Raw genomic sequence first — 15,884 nt, forward strand, 5'->3', positions numbered from 1 at the left:
CTTAATACCAGCAACCAGCTCTTTTCTTGTCCTACTCAGCTCCTCTGTTTCCAGACCTGAAGGCAGTGTTCCTGGCTTCCAGCAGGGTACGCACCTCTGCACTCAGCCAAGGTTTTCTGTTTGGGTAGCTTTTAACATTTCTGATAGTGGAGACTGTGTCAGTACATGTACTAATGTAACCCAGAACTGAGGATGTGTATTGGTCAAGATCAAGCGAACCTCCATTTTCAGCAGCTTCTCTGAAAACCTGCCAGTCTGTTCGATCAAAACAATCTCTCAGTATGGGTCCACTGTCCTGGCTCCAACATTTAACTTTCTTTTGTACCGGTCTGGAGCGTCTCAGCGGGGGCATGTAAGCAGGAGCCAGGAAGATTGAGATGTGGTCTGACAGTCCTAGGTGGGGGCGGGGTTCAGCTTTGTATGCATCTTTTACGTTCGTGTAAACACGGTCCAGTGTGCGGTCTCCACGTGTCGGAATCGTCACATGCTGATTAAAGCTTGGGAGACAGTCCTTTAGATTCACGTGGTTAAAGTCTCCGGCTACCACGTAAAGAGCCTCGGGGTGTTTGCTCTGCAGCGAGCTGATGATATCATGAAGCTCCTGCAGTGATTCATTAGCATTAGCGTCCGGAGGAATGTAAATGACAGAGATGAAAGTCACAGTGAACTCTCGGGGTAGATAATGTGGCCGACATTTCACTGTTATTTGCTCCAAAGCCTTCGAGCATGAGCTATTTACAACAGTACAGTTCGTGGACCAACTTTTACTCACGTAAATGCACACTCCGCCTCCCCGTGATTTCCTTGTTAGCTCGCTGCAGCGGTCCGCTCGAAAAAAAAGTCTGTCATCCAGCTGGAAGACTGTGTCCGGCGTTTCGCTTGTAATCCACGTTTCCGTGAGGCAAAGCACTGCACACTTCTTCATCTCTTCTGAGGCGCCCGCTCTCAGACGAAGTAAATCCATCTTGTTGTCCAACGAGCGGACATTCGACAGAAAGAGAGACGGCATGGGGAGTTTGCCGGCTTTAGCGTTAGCTCGTAGCCTCACCATAACCCCCGCCCGGCATCCTCTCCTCTTAAGCCGGGAGCAACGCTTCCTCTTCTGCCCGCTGGAACGCCTCTGCTGCAGCTTCCAGGTAGATGACTTTAAGATCTGCATTCTGCCGAGCGTAGCTTTGAGTTTGTTGCTGATTTCTGCTATATTTTGTGGCAAATCCGCTCCTATTCTCATCAGTTAGGTTCGGCTATAGTTCACACGCATAAATCGCGCAGTCAGGCACAGAGTCAATATCAAAACTTCTAAAAACTGGGATGGTACCGGGAGCCTGTGAAGCTGCAACTGCTCTGAGCGTGGCCATCTTGGATGTGTGACATAAGTTCAGCCATAAGTTAAGCAGTCTGGTAAAAATCTCAGGATGGTTTTAGACTCTGACTTCAAGTTTGACAAACAAATCAACTCTGTTCTGCAGAAAAGCTTCTTCCAACTAAGACAGGTAGCTAAGCTCAAGCCAGTGTTGTCCAGACCTAACCTTGAGAAACTAGTCCATGCCTTTGTCAAAACCCGATTGGACTATTGCAACGCACTGTATGCTGGGGTCAGCCAGGCCTCCATCTCACGTCTTTAGCTCATTCAGAACGTTGCTGCTCGGCTTTTAACCGGAACTCGTTGGTCTGAACATATTACACCAGTTATGTCCTCCCTTCACTGGCTCCCTGTGCATAATAGGATAGTCTTTAAAATTTTTCTGTTGACCTTCAAATGCCCAAATGGCCTCGCACCCTTTTACCTCTTCTAAGCTTCTGGAACCATACGTTCCCTCTCGGGCGCTGAGATCATCCCATAGGGTGCTTTTGGCTGTTCCTAAAACAAGACTGAAGCTCAGAGGAGATTGAGCATTTTCAGTCATGGTAAATGTACTGTACTGTATTATATAGCGCCTTTCTAGCTTAGTTCAAGATACTCAAAGCGCTTTACACTACAATCTGTGTCCTCATTTACCCATTCATACAGCACTCTACATCTCTACAAAGCTAAGTGAACACATCATTCTAATGAGACTAATCAGTGCTTTTAGATCACATTCATACACTGATGGGACACACATCAGAGGCTATGAAGGGTTCAGTGTCTTGCCCAGGGACACTTCGGCATGTGACTGCTGGTGGATTCGAACCCCCAACTCTCGCATTGGAGGACGACTGCTCTAACCACTCAGCCACAGCCGCCCCGAATGGGCCTTAAACTCTGAAACAACCTGCCCCCCATCATTAGGCAGGCCACCTGTCTTCCTCTCTTCAAATCCCTGCTTAAAACGCACCTGTTCTTGCAGGCATTTCACACAATGTGAATTGATTTTGTGTTTTTTTTTTTGTTCTGTGATCCTATGTTTGAAATGCTTTTTATTAATTCTTCAGTATTACTATAATTGTATGGTATTTTTTCATTAATTTTACTCCCATTGATGTTGTTGTTGAGCACTTTGATAAAAGGTTCTGTTTTAAATGTGCTCTATAAACAAAGTTGACTTGACTTAACTGGAGTTAGTATGTGAGATCTCTCCAGTTTTAGCTTCTCTCCACTGGCTCCCTGTCAAATCTAGAATATAATTCAAAATCCTACTTCTAACCTAAAAAGCTCTCAACAACCTAGTATAAGAATATAATTGCTTGCAGCTCCTCGTCCAAGATGGCCGCTAATTGTCAACAGCTGTCGGCCATCAACCTGATGAGGATCATCTCCTACATAAGGCTGCAGTCCAGTGTTGCTCTTCGCTGGAGCATTGACCATCTAATGGTAGTGTTGTCTCCGGCCTGTAAATTAGTATTAAATAAATCTATTTACCAGTCTCTTTTTATCTCCGGTGTTTCTGCCTCCTCTGTCCTGGTTCCAATTCAATTCAATTCAAAAATCAACATTCAAAAATACTTTATTAATCCCAGAGGGAAAAATATATGTTGTGGTAACTCATCATCCTGATTCCATTAAAGAGTTGTTATAGATGCTGATGGCTGTGGGCAGAAAGGATCTCTTGTAGCGGTATGTCCTACAATGGATTTGAAGAAGCCTTTGACTGAAGACACTTTGTTGTTGTATGACAGTATGATGAATTCTATGAATATTATTGTTGGATGTAACTGGGACCCCGTGTACATAATTTCGCTCCACCACATGTACCACATGAGGTGCGAATGACAATAAAGAAACTCTGACTCTGACTCTGATAATGTTCTTCATTTTATGAAGAATCCTTCTTTAAACAATCATCTCCAAAGGTTCTAGAGGAGTCCCCAGAACTGAGCCAGCCTTATTTATGAGCTTGTTGATCTTTTTTAAGTCACTTGCTCTGGTGCTGCTACCACAGCAGATGATGGCAGAAGAGATATTGCTCTCTACAACAGACTTATAGAAGATATGCAGCATCTTGCTGCAAACGTTGAAGGACTTCAGCTTCCTCAAGAAGTACAGTCTGCTCTGTCCCTTCTTGTAGACAGCTTCACTGTTGCATTTCCAGTACAGTCTGTTGTCCAGGTGAACTCCAAGGTATTTATACTTCTCCATCACCTCCACTTCTTCTCCCATGATGGAAATAGCATTGGACCTGTTCCTATTTCTCCTTAAATCTACAATCATCTCCTTTCTTTTGTTCAAATTCAAGATGAGATGATTGTTTCCACACCATGCCACAAAGCAGTCCACCAGTTCCCTGTACTCAGCTTCTTGTCCATCTCCGATACACCCGACCACTGCCGAGTCATCAGAATATTTCTGAAGATGACAGGAGTCTGTTTTATACTGGAAATCTGAGGTGTACAGAGTGAAAAGGAATTCAATTCAATTCAAAAATACTTTATTAATCCCAAAGGGAAATTATTTGTTGTTGTAACTCGTTATCCTCATTTCATTAAGAGATGTTATAGAAGCTGATGGCTGTAGGCAGGAAGGATCTCTTTTAAAGGTCCATCCTACAGTGGATCTTAAGAAACTGGCTGCAGATGCCGTCCGATCGTCCACCCAGACTCTGCTGGCCTCTCGGTTCCCCCGGGCAGTAGGACTGCCCGAAAGCTGGGCAGAACTCCTCCTAGAGCGATGGCCACTTCTCCCCGCTGAGCTCCTCGTTGCTGTGGACAGCCAACTGTAGGTGCCGAGGGAGGATCCTGTCCTTTTGCTGTCATGAGCCGTGTTTCCTGCTAGTTCCAGGATCTCAGTGGTCAGGCACTTGAGCACAGCAGGCAGGTAGATGAGAATGTGTCCACAGAATCAGAATCAGAATAAACTTTATTGGAATTGCACCGAGGTACAACGCGAATATGTATGTACAGTCGTCCAAAAGATGGGCGGAGTGCACAAAGCTGCAACTACAGGAGAGAGCGGCCTTCTTATCCTTATCAGATAATAATCTTAGATAGGAAAAGGGGGAGAAACAAGAGGGTAGATAGTGGTATTACAAAAAAAAAAAAAAGATCTTTCACATCTTGTCTATGAGGACACGATTTGAGACATCAAAAAAACTCTACCAGCAAGCACAATTAAAACATGATTACATTTGCATTTGACATCGAGATGTTAAGATTTGTCCATGAGCGTTTTTTCAGATCAGCCACAGTTTCGGAAGATGTTGTTCCAGCCAGCAGTTCTGATAAGCTTGCACAGAAATTTCGGGGGGGGGGGGGCACGATAGATGAAGCTTTTGTCCTTGGGTACTCATGTCCCAGGAGAAATTTGATAGTCAGCCCGTCTGCGAGGCCGTCGGGAGTCTGACTCAGATTAGCTTGATTTTTGTTTTTTCTTCAGGCAGACAGATTTTTTTCTTCAGCCTTGAGTCCATCTGGGCGTTCTGGTTCCGAAAATGCCTAATTGTGAGATTCCGTTCCACTGATCCATGCTGAGTCTCCTTCAAGGTCAAACCCACCACGCTGATGAGTCCCAGAAGCCGCAGGTGGTCTGCGATTCTCAATTGTCTCCACCTTACAGTTAAGCTCGTAAACCAGACGATTTAAAGTTCCCACAGCGAGGACCAGACCTTCACACTGACTCAGAAGCTTTTCCATGGCCGAAACTGCTGCCCATGTCTTTTTCAAAAGTCAAGAAAACAGAACCCCGCCGATGCCAAAAAGCAGAGTCCCTGCTATCATAATTCCAAATATGTAAACATCTTCAAAACCTCCTGAGACAGAACTGTGATGCACATCAACTGCCACACTCCCCACAAATCCATGACGTACCCCACAGCGTGAGTCTCAGCTGGACACGCCGGTTCTCCAGGACCTTGTCGTTTTGATAAAAAAATCTTATCAATAGAGTTGAACGCCCACGATACCAAATCCATAATCTTCTTAATTTATGTTCGGGAGATGAGACCCAGGCACTTCAGACAGACAGAGAGCAGAGCAGGAAGAAGGAAAAAAACAGGGGAGGAGAAACAGAAGCTGCCACCTCGATGAGAGCCTGGGAGGAAACAGAACAGAACATCCTTTCAACATATTTAAGATTTGGGGCTGTAGTTGAGATATTATTTGAGCTTTTGAGATGTTAATAAGCTGCTGTTGGTTGTAGAAAACTGCCTTGTTGCCATGGTTACGCATGATAACAAATGTCCAAAACTAAAAAAAAAAGTTTCAGTAAAAATCCTTCCAGCTGCACAGCATCCAATACCAGAGGAAACAATCATCCAAAAAATGTGACTTACATCCAGAAAAAGAGGAATTAAAGTTTTCAAAAGCAAAATCTAAGAATGAAAGTAACAGAGCTGCTCCAACATGCAGCCACCTTGAGCAGTGCAATTCTAGAACACCTAGAAAGGGATTATCATCTAGAATGGTGAGAGTACAGTCCTTGTGGTGCTCCTAAGCTACTGACCACCTGGTTAGACACACAACCCTTCAGTCTCACAAACTGTGGTCTGTTTGTCAGGTAGTCTTTGATCCAGGCGATTGTTGAGGCCTCCACCTGAGTCTTCTGGAGTTTCTGACAAAGCAAATCAGGCTGGATTGTGTTAAATGCACTGGAAAAATAAATAACATGACTCTCACAGTGCCGTCTGCCTTTTCTAGATGACAGTGAGTTTGCTGAAGCAGGTGTATGATGGTACCTTCAACTCCAAGTCCACGCTGATAAGCAAACTGCAGTGGGTCCTGATATGTGCTTGCTTGTTTAGTCAGGTGGGTCAGCAGAAGTCTTTCTAGGACCTTCATGATGTGGGATGTCAGGGCAACAGGTCTATAGTCATTGAGGACTGATGGGAGAGTTTTCTTTGGCACTGGAACAAGGCAGGAGGTTTTCAACAACACTGGAACCTTCTCCTGGGTCAGGCTAAGGTTGAAGAGGTGCTGCAGAACCCCACAGAGCTGCTCTGCACAGACCTTCAGGACTCTGGGACTGACAGCATCTGGACCTGCAGCCTTATTCCGGTTCAGTCTCTCCAGCTGCTTCCTCACCTGACTTATAGAGACGCAGAGGGGGGAGACAAAGTAGGTATCAGCATCTTCTGATTTTGTTGAAGACCAATATGTAGAAGAAGGGTCCATGACTGAGGTGGCAAATAAAATATTTGAGGTGTGACAGGACAGTCTTGGGTCAAAGGAGGGTAGTATGTCTGTTTGGCTGTGGGCAAGAGGAGGATGCTGAGCTTGTTCCTGAACTGAACCTATTGAAGAACATGTTCAGTTCATTGGCTCAGTCCAGGCTTCCATCCTTCTGATCCTCCTTCTGCTTGAAGTCTGTGATCTTTTTCATCCCTGACCATACCTCTGATAGTTCTGTTGGAGCTTGCTCTCCAGCTTCTTCTTGTACACCTCCTTGCCGTTTATTATCTTGACTTTTAGTTGCTTGTGTGTACTCCTCAATAATTCCCTGTCAACTTCCCTGAAGGCTCTTTTTTTCTGGTTTAGCAGTTCCTTCAGGTCAGTGGTGATCCAGGGTTTGTTAGTGGGGAAGCATTGCACTGTTCTGGTGGGGATGATACTGTTTACACAGAAGTTTATGTAGTCGGTCACACACTCAGTCATGGCATTGATGTCCTCTCCATGTGGTTGGCACAGTGCATCCCAGTCTGTAGCCTCAGAACAACCCCGCAGGGCTTCTTCAGCTTCCGTTGACCATTTTCTCACTGTTGTCTTTATTGCAGGTTGCCTCTGAACAAGGGGTTTATATTTTGAGCAGAGAAACACAAGATTGTGATCGGATTTGCCAAGAGGGGGTCTTGCTTTAGCGATGTATGAATCCTTGACATTTGCATAAAACAAGTCCAGCGTTTTGTTTTTTCTGGAAGAGCAGTTGACAAACTGTTGGAATGTCGGAAGTGTAGCAGAGAGAGAGGCATGATTAAAATCCCCAGATATTGCAACAAACACACTAGGGTGTTGTGTCTGTAGCTTAGCAACCTCGGAGCTGATGACATCACACGTAGTCTCGGCAACAGCATTGAGTGGAATGTAAACAGTTGCAAAAATAACACTGGTGAACTCTCTTGGCAAATAATATGGACGACAACTTAGTGCTAACAGTTCAATATCTGGACTGCAGAGACGACACTTCAAAGTAACATGTCCAGGATTACGGCATCTGTTGTTCACAAGCAATGCCAACCCACCTTCTTTCCTTTTGCCCCTCCTCTTTAAATCTCTATCTGCTCATATGGTCAGAAAGCCTGGCAAGGAAACACTGGAGTCAGGGATATGATCAATTAATCGAAATAGGCATCGCCATTGATGACCGCTTCTGGGAGAGAAAGAGGGAACGGGACAACAACTTCCAGAGAACCTCTACTTCTGGGTTCACGACCCTACCAGGTGAACTTCACTCCTTCAAACTAACTCGAGAAAACTACAAATTCCAATCTCCCCGGGGTCATAGCTTTGCCGTTTCACCGTTGGTTCCCACAACACACACCCTCGCTTTACCTGAGCCCGAACCTATGCAGGTTGGGCGCACACGATTGTCCTCTGAGGAGAGAAAGCATCGTAAAGATGGGAATGTTTGCATCTATTGTGGTAATCCTGGGCACTATTTGTCTCACTGCCCGTTTCGGGGAAACGAAAACGCCCACCAGTAAAGAGGGAGATACTGGTGGGTAACTCAGCACTTACCTCCCCATTTAAACTATTGCTTCCAACTGTTATTCAAGTAAATCATCAGTGCTTGTCCCTGCCCACTTTAATTGACTCTGGGGCAGAACAAAACCTCATAAGTTTGGATTTGGTTAAAAAAATATTTGCTCCCTAATCGAGAGATCTCCCCTGTTTCTGTGCCCAGCATTACTGGGAAGACATTAGCTCAGGTTCACCTCAAGACTGTAGGACTTGCATTTAATCATCTCCGGGAACCAGCACGAGATGAACGATTTCTTTGCGTTCGATTCCCCTACTTCTCAACTAATCTTGGGTTTCCCTTGGCTTAAGAGCCACAACCCGGACATTAATTGGGAGCTTGGGTGAATAGAAAAGTGGAGCGATAAATGTCTTAAGAATTGTTTACGCTCTGCTGTTGCCAGTCAATCACAAATCATGCCTCCTGAGGAGGAGGTCGATCTCTCTGCTGTTCCGGCAGAATATCACAACCTAGTGGCTGCTTTTAGTAAACAAGGAGCCTTGTCTCTTCCCCAGCATCACCCATACAACTGCTCCATTGACTTGCTCCCTGGCGCCCCCTTGCCATCAAGCCGTCTTTATAATCTCTCTGGACCCAAAAGAGAGTCGATCAGAGTATATTAATGAATCCTAGGACTCTGGTATCATTCATCCCTCCACCTCTCCTGTTGGAGCAGGGTTTTTCTTTGTTGCCAAGAAGGATAAAACTCGTCGGCCATGTATTGGCTACAGACGATTAAACAGTATCACTATTAAGAATAAATATCCTCTCCCCTTGATCGATTCTCTGCACTAACAGTTACAAGCTGCCACCATTTTCACCCATCTTAATTTAAGAAATGCTACCACCTCGTGCGCATTAAAGAAGGCGATGAGTGTAAAATAGCCTTTAGAACCCCCCTCAGCCATTTTGAATACCTAGTAATGCCTTTTGGCTTAACCAATGCTCCCACTGTTTTTCAAGCCCTTCTGAATGACGTGTTGAGAGACTTAATTGGTGATTTTGTGTTTGTTTATATTGACAACATCCTTATTTATTCCCATGATCCTACACTGCACACGAAAAAGTTAGAACTACAGGTCCTTCTCAAAAAATTAGCATATTGTGATAAAGGTCATTATTTTCCATAATGTAATGATAAAAATGAAACTTTCAACCCTAACCCTAACCCTTTCTGTCAGACAGAATAAATCAATATGATGATCAGTTATCCGTTCATTAACTAACAGGGATTTAGAGGAAAGAGATCTGATGTTCAATAATCCACATTTAATGATTTTATGATTTTGCTCTGGTAAAGTAACTGTGTTTATTTTGATCAGATTTTGATGGTTTATATTTTTAGAGCTGATTTTTGGTTTATTTAATTTGAGCCGTGGGCAAGTTGACACTGTTTCAATGGGGGTGTGGGGGGGTAACAGAGGAGAAGCAGCAGAGAGGTGGAGGACTACAACTCTGCTTCCTGGACTGGAACCTGGGTTGTCAATAATTTGGGGGATAAACAAAATCAGCCATATTTCTAGAAAGAAGAGCGGCTCTGTCCAAAGTGGGATGGATGCCATCTCTCCGCATCAAACCAGGTTTTCCCCAGAAAGAACTCCAGTTATCTATGTAGTCCACGTCGTTGTCAGACCACCACCTGGACACCCAGCGGTTAAACAACGACATACGGCTAAACATGTCATCGCTGGTCAGGTTGGGGAGGGGACCGGAGAAAACTACGGAGTCCAACATGGTTATAGCAAAGTCACACACCGAAGCAACATTAATTTTACTGACCTCTGATTGGAGTAACCGGGTGTCATTACCGCCGACGTGAATAACAATCTTACCGTATTTAGCCTTAGCCTTAGACAGCAGTTTCAAATAAGATTCTATGTTGCCCGCTCTGGCCCCCGGAATGCATTTAACTGTGGCTGCTGGAGTCTAAAGCCACGTTTCGGACTATGGAGCTTCGAATAATCAGGGTCTGCTTCTCAGTGGGTGTGTCACTGAGTGAAGAAAATCGATTAGAAACATGAATGGGTCGGTAGTGAACTGGGGGCTTAGACTTAGCACTACGCTTGCTCCGGACTGTCACCCAGCCGGCCTGGGGACCCGTCTGCTCGGGGTCTGCTGGAGGACCACTAACGGGAGCTAGCCTCTGTGGTTCCATGCTGTCTAAGGGGACCTGGCTAGCTACTGGTTTTTCTATAGCGCGGAACTGAGCTTTCAGTTCAGACAACCTCTGAGATGTAAGCTGCAGTCACTTTGTTGTCTGTGTGGATCAGAACATGTTGATTCCGTAACAGGGGTGCAAAATGCTGAATCACATTCCAAACTGAGAAATTCCAAAATGTTTATTTGAGCTGATGTGTGAGGTGGCCACAGTGCCCCCACCGCCTGAGACAGGCACGTTCCTCCCCAGCCTGACAGGGATGCGTCTGTGAAAACCGAGACGTGTGACATAGGTCTGCTGATAGGAACTCCCTCTGACAGAGTGAGAGGGTTTCCCCAGTGATTCAGGTTGGTTCCCACGGAGGGGGGTACAGAGATCATCCGCCTCTTCTGACGCACCGGATCTATGCGAGGGCGGGTGAACCATCTTTGAAGGCATCTCATGTGGCGTAAGCCCAGCGGAACCACAGCGTGAGCTGAGGACATCGTACCCAAAAGTTTCATAATCGAGATGGCCGTTACTACTCTGCTGGGTTTTACGCGGCGGAGCTGGTCTTTCAGAGCTTCAGCTCTCGGCTGTGATAAGCAGGCTCTCATAGTCACTGAGTTTAGCTCCACTCCCAGATAAACGATCATCTGGGCCGGGAGAACCGAACTCTTCTCCCAATTTATGGCGAAACCCAGGTTTATCAGGTGTGACGTCAGCGCTTTGGTTTGCGCAGCTGCTTCCTGCCTGGATCGAGTTAACTGCAGCAGATCGTCCAGGTAGAAAATAATTCTCATTCCTGCTCTGTGTAGCGGCTGCAGAGCCGTCTCCACGCATTTCGAAAACGTACGTGGGGCGAGGGAATAGCCGAACGGGATCCTGTTGTACTGGTACTGGATCCCTTGGAAGGAAAAGTGCAGGAACTTTCTGTGCTTTGGAATGACTGGTATGTGAAAATAAGTGTCTTTTATATCTATGGAGGTAAACCAATCATTCTGGTGAATGTTGGCCAACAGCTGCCTGGTTGTCAGCATGTGGAACTGTCTCTCCATGACTGATTTGTTGAATATGGACAGGTCGAGGATGGGTCTCATTCCTCAGGTCTTTTTCAGTACCAGGAAGTAACGTGAGTAAAACCATGTATTTTCTTCTCTGCTGGAACCCTGGAAATTAAATTTTTTATCAGTAATTCCTGAACTACTGAGTGGAGAAACGAGATCTGTTCTGGAGATGACAGAACCGTGTCTATAATCCCTCTGAACGGTGGGGGTTGAGCTGCGAACTGCAGCGTGTAACCTCTGCTGATAAGACGGTTCATCCATCTGTCCAGGGAACACACTTGCTGCCACTCTGCGTAACGCTCGGGGAGCGGGCACGCGTGTTTGTGTTGTGTCATGTCCTTTACGGACGTTAGCCAAGATAGTGTCCCCACTGCCGTCATATGCTCTGGAGGTACTCCTCGAGAGACCCATGGGGGGGGGAGCTCCTGGAAAGAGCCCTGGGAATGCCTCTGTGATGCGCTCAGGCTGCAAACTCATATCAGAGTTGATGTGAGCTGACGCGCACTGAGGGGAGGCGTGAGCGCCTTTAGAAATACGACGCCGTTTGGGTGGAGATTGCAGTTGCTGTGGGGAAACGTGTTTGTTCCCGCTGCGGTCAGAAATGTCAGAGCACAACATGGGCTAAAAGCGAGGGTCTTCTCTGGGCTTGGTCTGCTGAAAAGAATAATTGCTAGCTGCTGTGTCAAGCAAGCATTTTGTGTGATTTCTCGAGCTGCGGTGACTTTTAAAAACCTGTTTTGAGGTTTTGATGGTTAAAAACAATTCCATGACAGAGGGTTTTAATTAAAGCATCCTCAAACCTCACACATAAATAAAAGCTTAAAATTCATAAATAAAATATAACTGACATACTAATGTTACTTTGATTGCAGCAGGGTCATCAGAAAGTGTAGATTACTTAACAATATTAAATAATTTTATAATATCCATTGAAGAACACTTGAAAATGTATTGAGACGTAACAAACAAACAAACAATAATTTTCTTCTTCTTTTCAGTAAATGTCAGAGTCATACGTTGGACAGTTTCATACAAAGAGCTCCAGTATGTTGGTTGTGCAGCAGCTGAGTTCACAAACAGCATTTTAAATATGATCATCACAGACATGCAGCTGCTGTCTGTGGTGGAAGATGAAGGATCCAGAAGATCAGCTTTAAATGGCTCCTGTGTATCTTTGTCAGCTTTTGACCAAATACTCTGCTGCTCGTGGCCTTTGTTCCCAGTCACAGAACCTCTTGGATATTCCACGTACGCGGCTGAAAACTAAAGGGGACAGGGCCTTTCAGTCAGTGGCTCAAAGGCTGTGGAACAGTTTGCCCCTGCAACTTTGTTTTGCTGACTCTGTTGAGGTTTTTAAAAAGCAAATGAAAACACTTTTATTCTCCCAGGCTTTCATGTCATGATTTTATTGTGCTTCTTGTAGTTCTTATGCTTGTTTTATTATTTGTATATTTTAGCGTTGATTTTTATTGTACAGCGCTTTATAAATAAAACTTTACTTACTTACTTATCATCTCCACCTTCAATCCAAATGATGTCCTTCCTTCCAGATTCTACTATGTAAATTCCATTCAGTTTTCCATCCATACATCCATCCATTATCTTTACCCGTTTATTCCATTTTGGGTCACGGGGGTCGCTGGTGCCCATGTCCAGCAATCACTGTGCTAGGGGCGGCACTGTGCTAGGGGCGGGGTACACCCTGGACAGGTCGCAAGTCCATCACAGGGACACATAGAGACACACGAGACAAACAACCATTCACTCTCTCACTCACACCTAGGGACAATTTAGAGTTACCAATCAGCCTAACATGCATGTTTTTGGTCTGTGGGAGGAAACCGGAGCACCCGGAGAAAACCCACGCATGCACGGAGAGAACATGCAAACTCCACCCAGAAATGTCCCTGGACAGGGGTTTGAACCAAGGACCTTCTCGCTGAGAGGCAGCAGCTCTACCAGTTGCGCCACAGTGCTGCCCATTCAGTTTTCCAATCCATAATTTTTTTTTACAGCATTTAGATTTATATGTGATGTTTAAAAATAATTCAACTTGAGCAATAAAATATTTTAAAATGAGGAATTAAATGGGTTGTTTATTTAATGTTCTTTTTTTGTGTAGTTGTATTACTCATAAAATGATTACGGTAGTTACCGCAGAACCTGACAAACTTTGTTTTTGATTACCCGATTAATCGCCAGAATAATCTACAGATTACTCAAATACTAAAATATTAGTTTACAACAGCCCTACTGCTTTATACAACTTCTTCTCAGTGGAGCCCATGTTGTGAACCAGGGGAGAGAGATCAGCCTTTAACATGGCAAAAATATTGTGTGGTGACCTCAGCACCAGAGATTGGAGGACCCGACCCAGAGTCCCCAGGCTTCGCTTCCTCAGTGGAAGACGTGCCGGTGGGATTGAGGAGGTCTTCAAAGTATTCCACCCACCGACCCACAACATTCCGAGTTGAGGTCAGCAGCACACCACTCCCACTGTAAACAGTGTTGGTGGCGTACCGCTTTCCCCCCCTGAGACGCCGGATGGTGGACCAGAATCGCCTCGAAGCCGTGCGGAAGTCGTTCTCCATGGCCTCTCCGAACTCCTCCCATGCTCGAGTTTTTGCCTCAGCGACCACCCGAGCCGCATGTCGCTTGGACTGCCGGTACCCATCAGCTGCTTCTGGGGTCCCACAGGCCAAAAAGGTCTGATAGGACTCCTTCTTCAGCCTGACAGCATCCCTCACCGACGGTGTCCACCATCGGGTTTGAGGGTTGCCGCTGCGACAGGCACTGACAACCTTGCGGCCGCAGCTCCGGTAAGCCGCCTCGACAATAGAGGCACGAAACATGGTCCACTCAGACTCAATGTCCCCCACCTCCCTCGGAACATGTTCAAAGTTCTCCCGGAGGTGGGAGTTAAAACTCCGTCTCACAGGAGACTCTGCCAGATGTTCCCAGCAAACCCTCACAATACGTTTGGGTCTGCCAGGTCTGACCGGCATCCTCCCCCACCATCGGAGCCAACTCACCACCAGGTAGTGATCAGTGGACAGCTCTGCCCCTCTCTTCACACGAGTGTCCAAGACATGTGGCCACACATCAGATGAGACAATGACAAAGTCAATCATCGAACTGCGGCCTAGGGTGTCCTGGTGCCAAGAGCACATATGGACACCCTTATGCTTGAACAAGGTGTTCGTTATTGACAATCCATGACGAGCACAGAAGTCCAACAACAGAACACCACTCTGGTTCAGATCAGGGGGGCCGTTCCTCCCAACCACACCCCTCCAGGTCTCACTGTCATTGCCCACATGAGAATTGAAGTCCCCCAGCAGAACAAGGGAGTCCCCAGGAGGTGCACTTTCTAGTACCCCCTCCAAAGACTCCAGAAAGGGTGGATAATCTGAACTGCCGTTTGGTGCATAAGCACAAACGACAGTCAGAACCCGTCCCCCCCACACGTAGGCGGAGGGAGGCCACCCTCTCATTCACTGGGGTAAACCCCAACACACAGGCACCAAGTTGGGGGGCAATAAGTATGCCCACTCTTGCTCGGCGCCTCTCACCAGGGGCAACTCCAGAGTGGAAGAGTGTCCAGCCCTTCTCAAGGAAACTGGTTCCAGAGCCCGAGCCATGCGTAGAGGTGAGTCTGACTATTTCTAGCCGGAACCTCTCAGCCTCACACACCAGCTCAGGCTCCTTCCCCACCAGTGAGGTGACATTCCACATCCCAATAGTCAGCTTCTGTAGCCGAGGATCAGACCGCCAGGGTCCCCGCCCTCGGCCACCACCCATCCCACATTACACCCGACCCCTTTGGCCCCTCCCACAGGTGGTGAGCCCATGGGAAGGGGGACCCACGTCTCCTCTTCGGGCTGTGCCCGGCTGAGCTCCATGGGTAAAAGCTCGGCCACCAGGCGCTCGCCCGCGTACCCCACCTCCAGGCCTGGCTCCAGAGTGGGGCCCCAGTGACCCACGTCCGGGCAAGGGAACACTAGGTCCATTTATTTGTCTCATCATCGGGGTCTTTGGGCTGCACTTTGTCTGGTCCCTCACATAGGACCTGTCTGCCATGGGTGACCCTACTAGGGGCATAAAGCCCCTGACAGCATAGCTCCTAGGATCATTGGGACACTCAAACCCCTCCACCATGGTAAGGTGGCAGCCCAGGGAGGGGTGATCGACAAGTCGCAAAAAAAAAGAAGCGAGAGCTGGCAGCTCTAGCCGCAGCTGTGTTCTGTGTTTATATGTTGTTAGTAAAAAGTTTTTAAAAAACAGGGAGCGCTGGTCCTGCAGCCCACACATCAGACTAGCCCACCAGGAAATCTCCAGACCCTCCCACAGCCACGCTGGACCTGATTTTAATTCGCTCGTGACAAATTCCTTCATTTCTCACTATTTCAGTCATGTAGTCAACAGAAGAGGAGGAAGAGATCACTTGCCTCTTGGAAAAAAAAACAAAGAAAAGGACATTAAACCAGATCAGGGATGAAGAAGGGGAATTTAATACATTGGTGTCGTATACAAAACAGTCCGTCGCTGGACAGTTTATTGTGCGACACCAAGTACGCGTACGCAAAAATTGAGC

The 15,884-nt window shown here is 46.5% G+C and overlaps 1 protein-coding gene across 1 annotated transcript in view; it reads right to left on the reverse strand.

Moving 5' to 3' along the window:
- Positions 1-15,884, reverse strand: part of LOC119409585 (GON-4-like protein) — a 137,543-nt gene that overhangs the window by 63,335 nt on the left and 58,324 nt on the right. The gene's annotated exons all lie outside the window — the stretch shown is intronic.

Source organism: Nematolebias whitei, chromosome 5, assembly GCF_014905685.2.
Source record: "Nematolebias whitei isolate Nwh7 chromosome 5, NemWhi1, whole genome shotgun sequence".
NCBI lineage: Eukaryota > Metazoa > Chordata > Actinopteri > Cyprinodontiformes > Rivulidae > Nematolebias > Nematolebias whitei.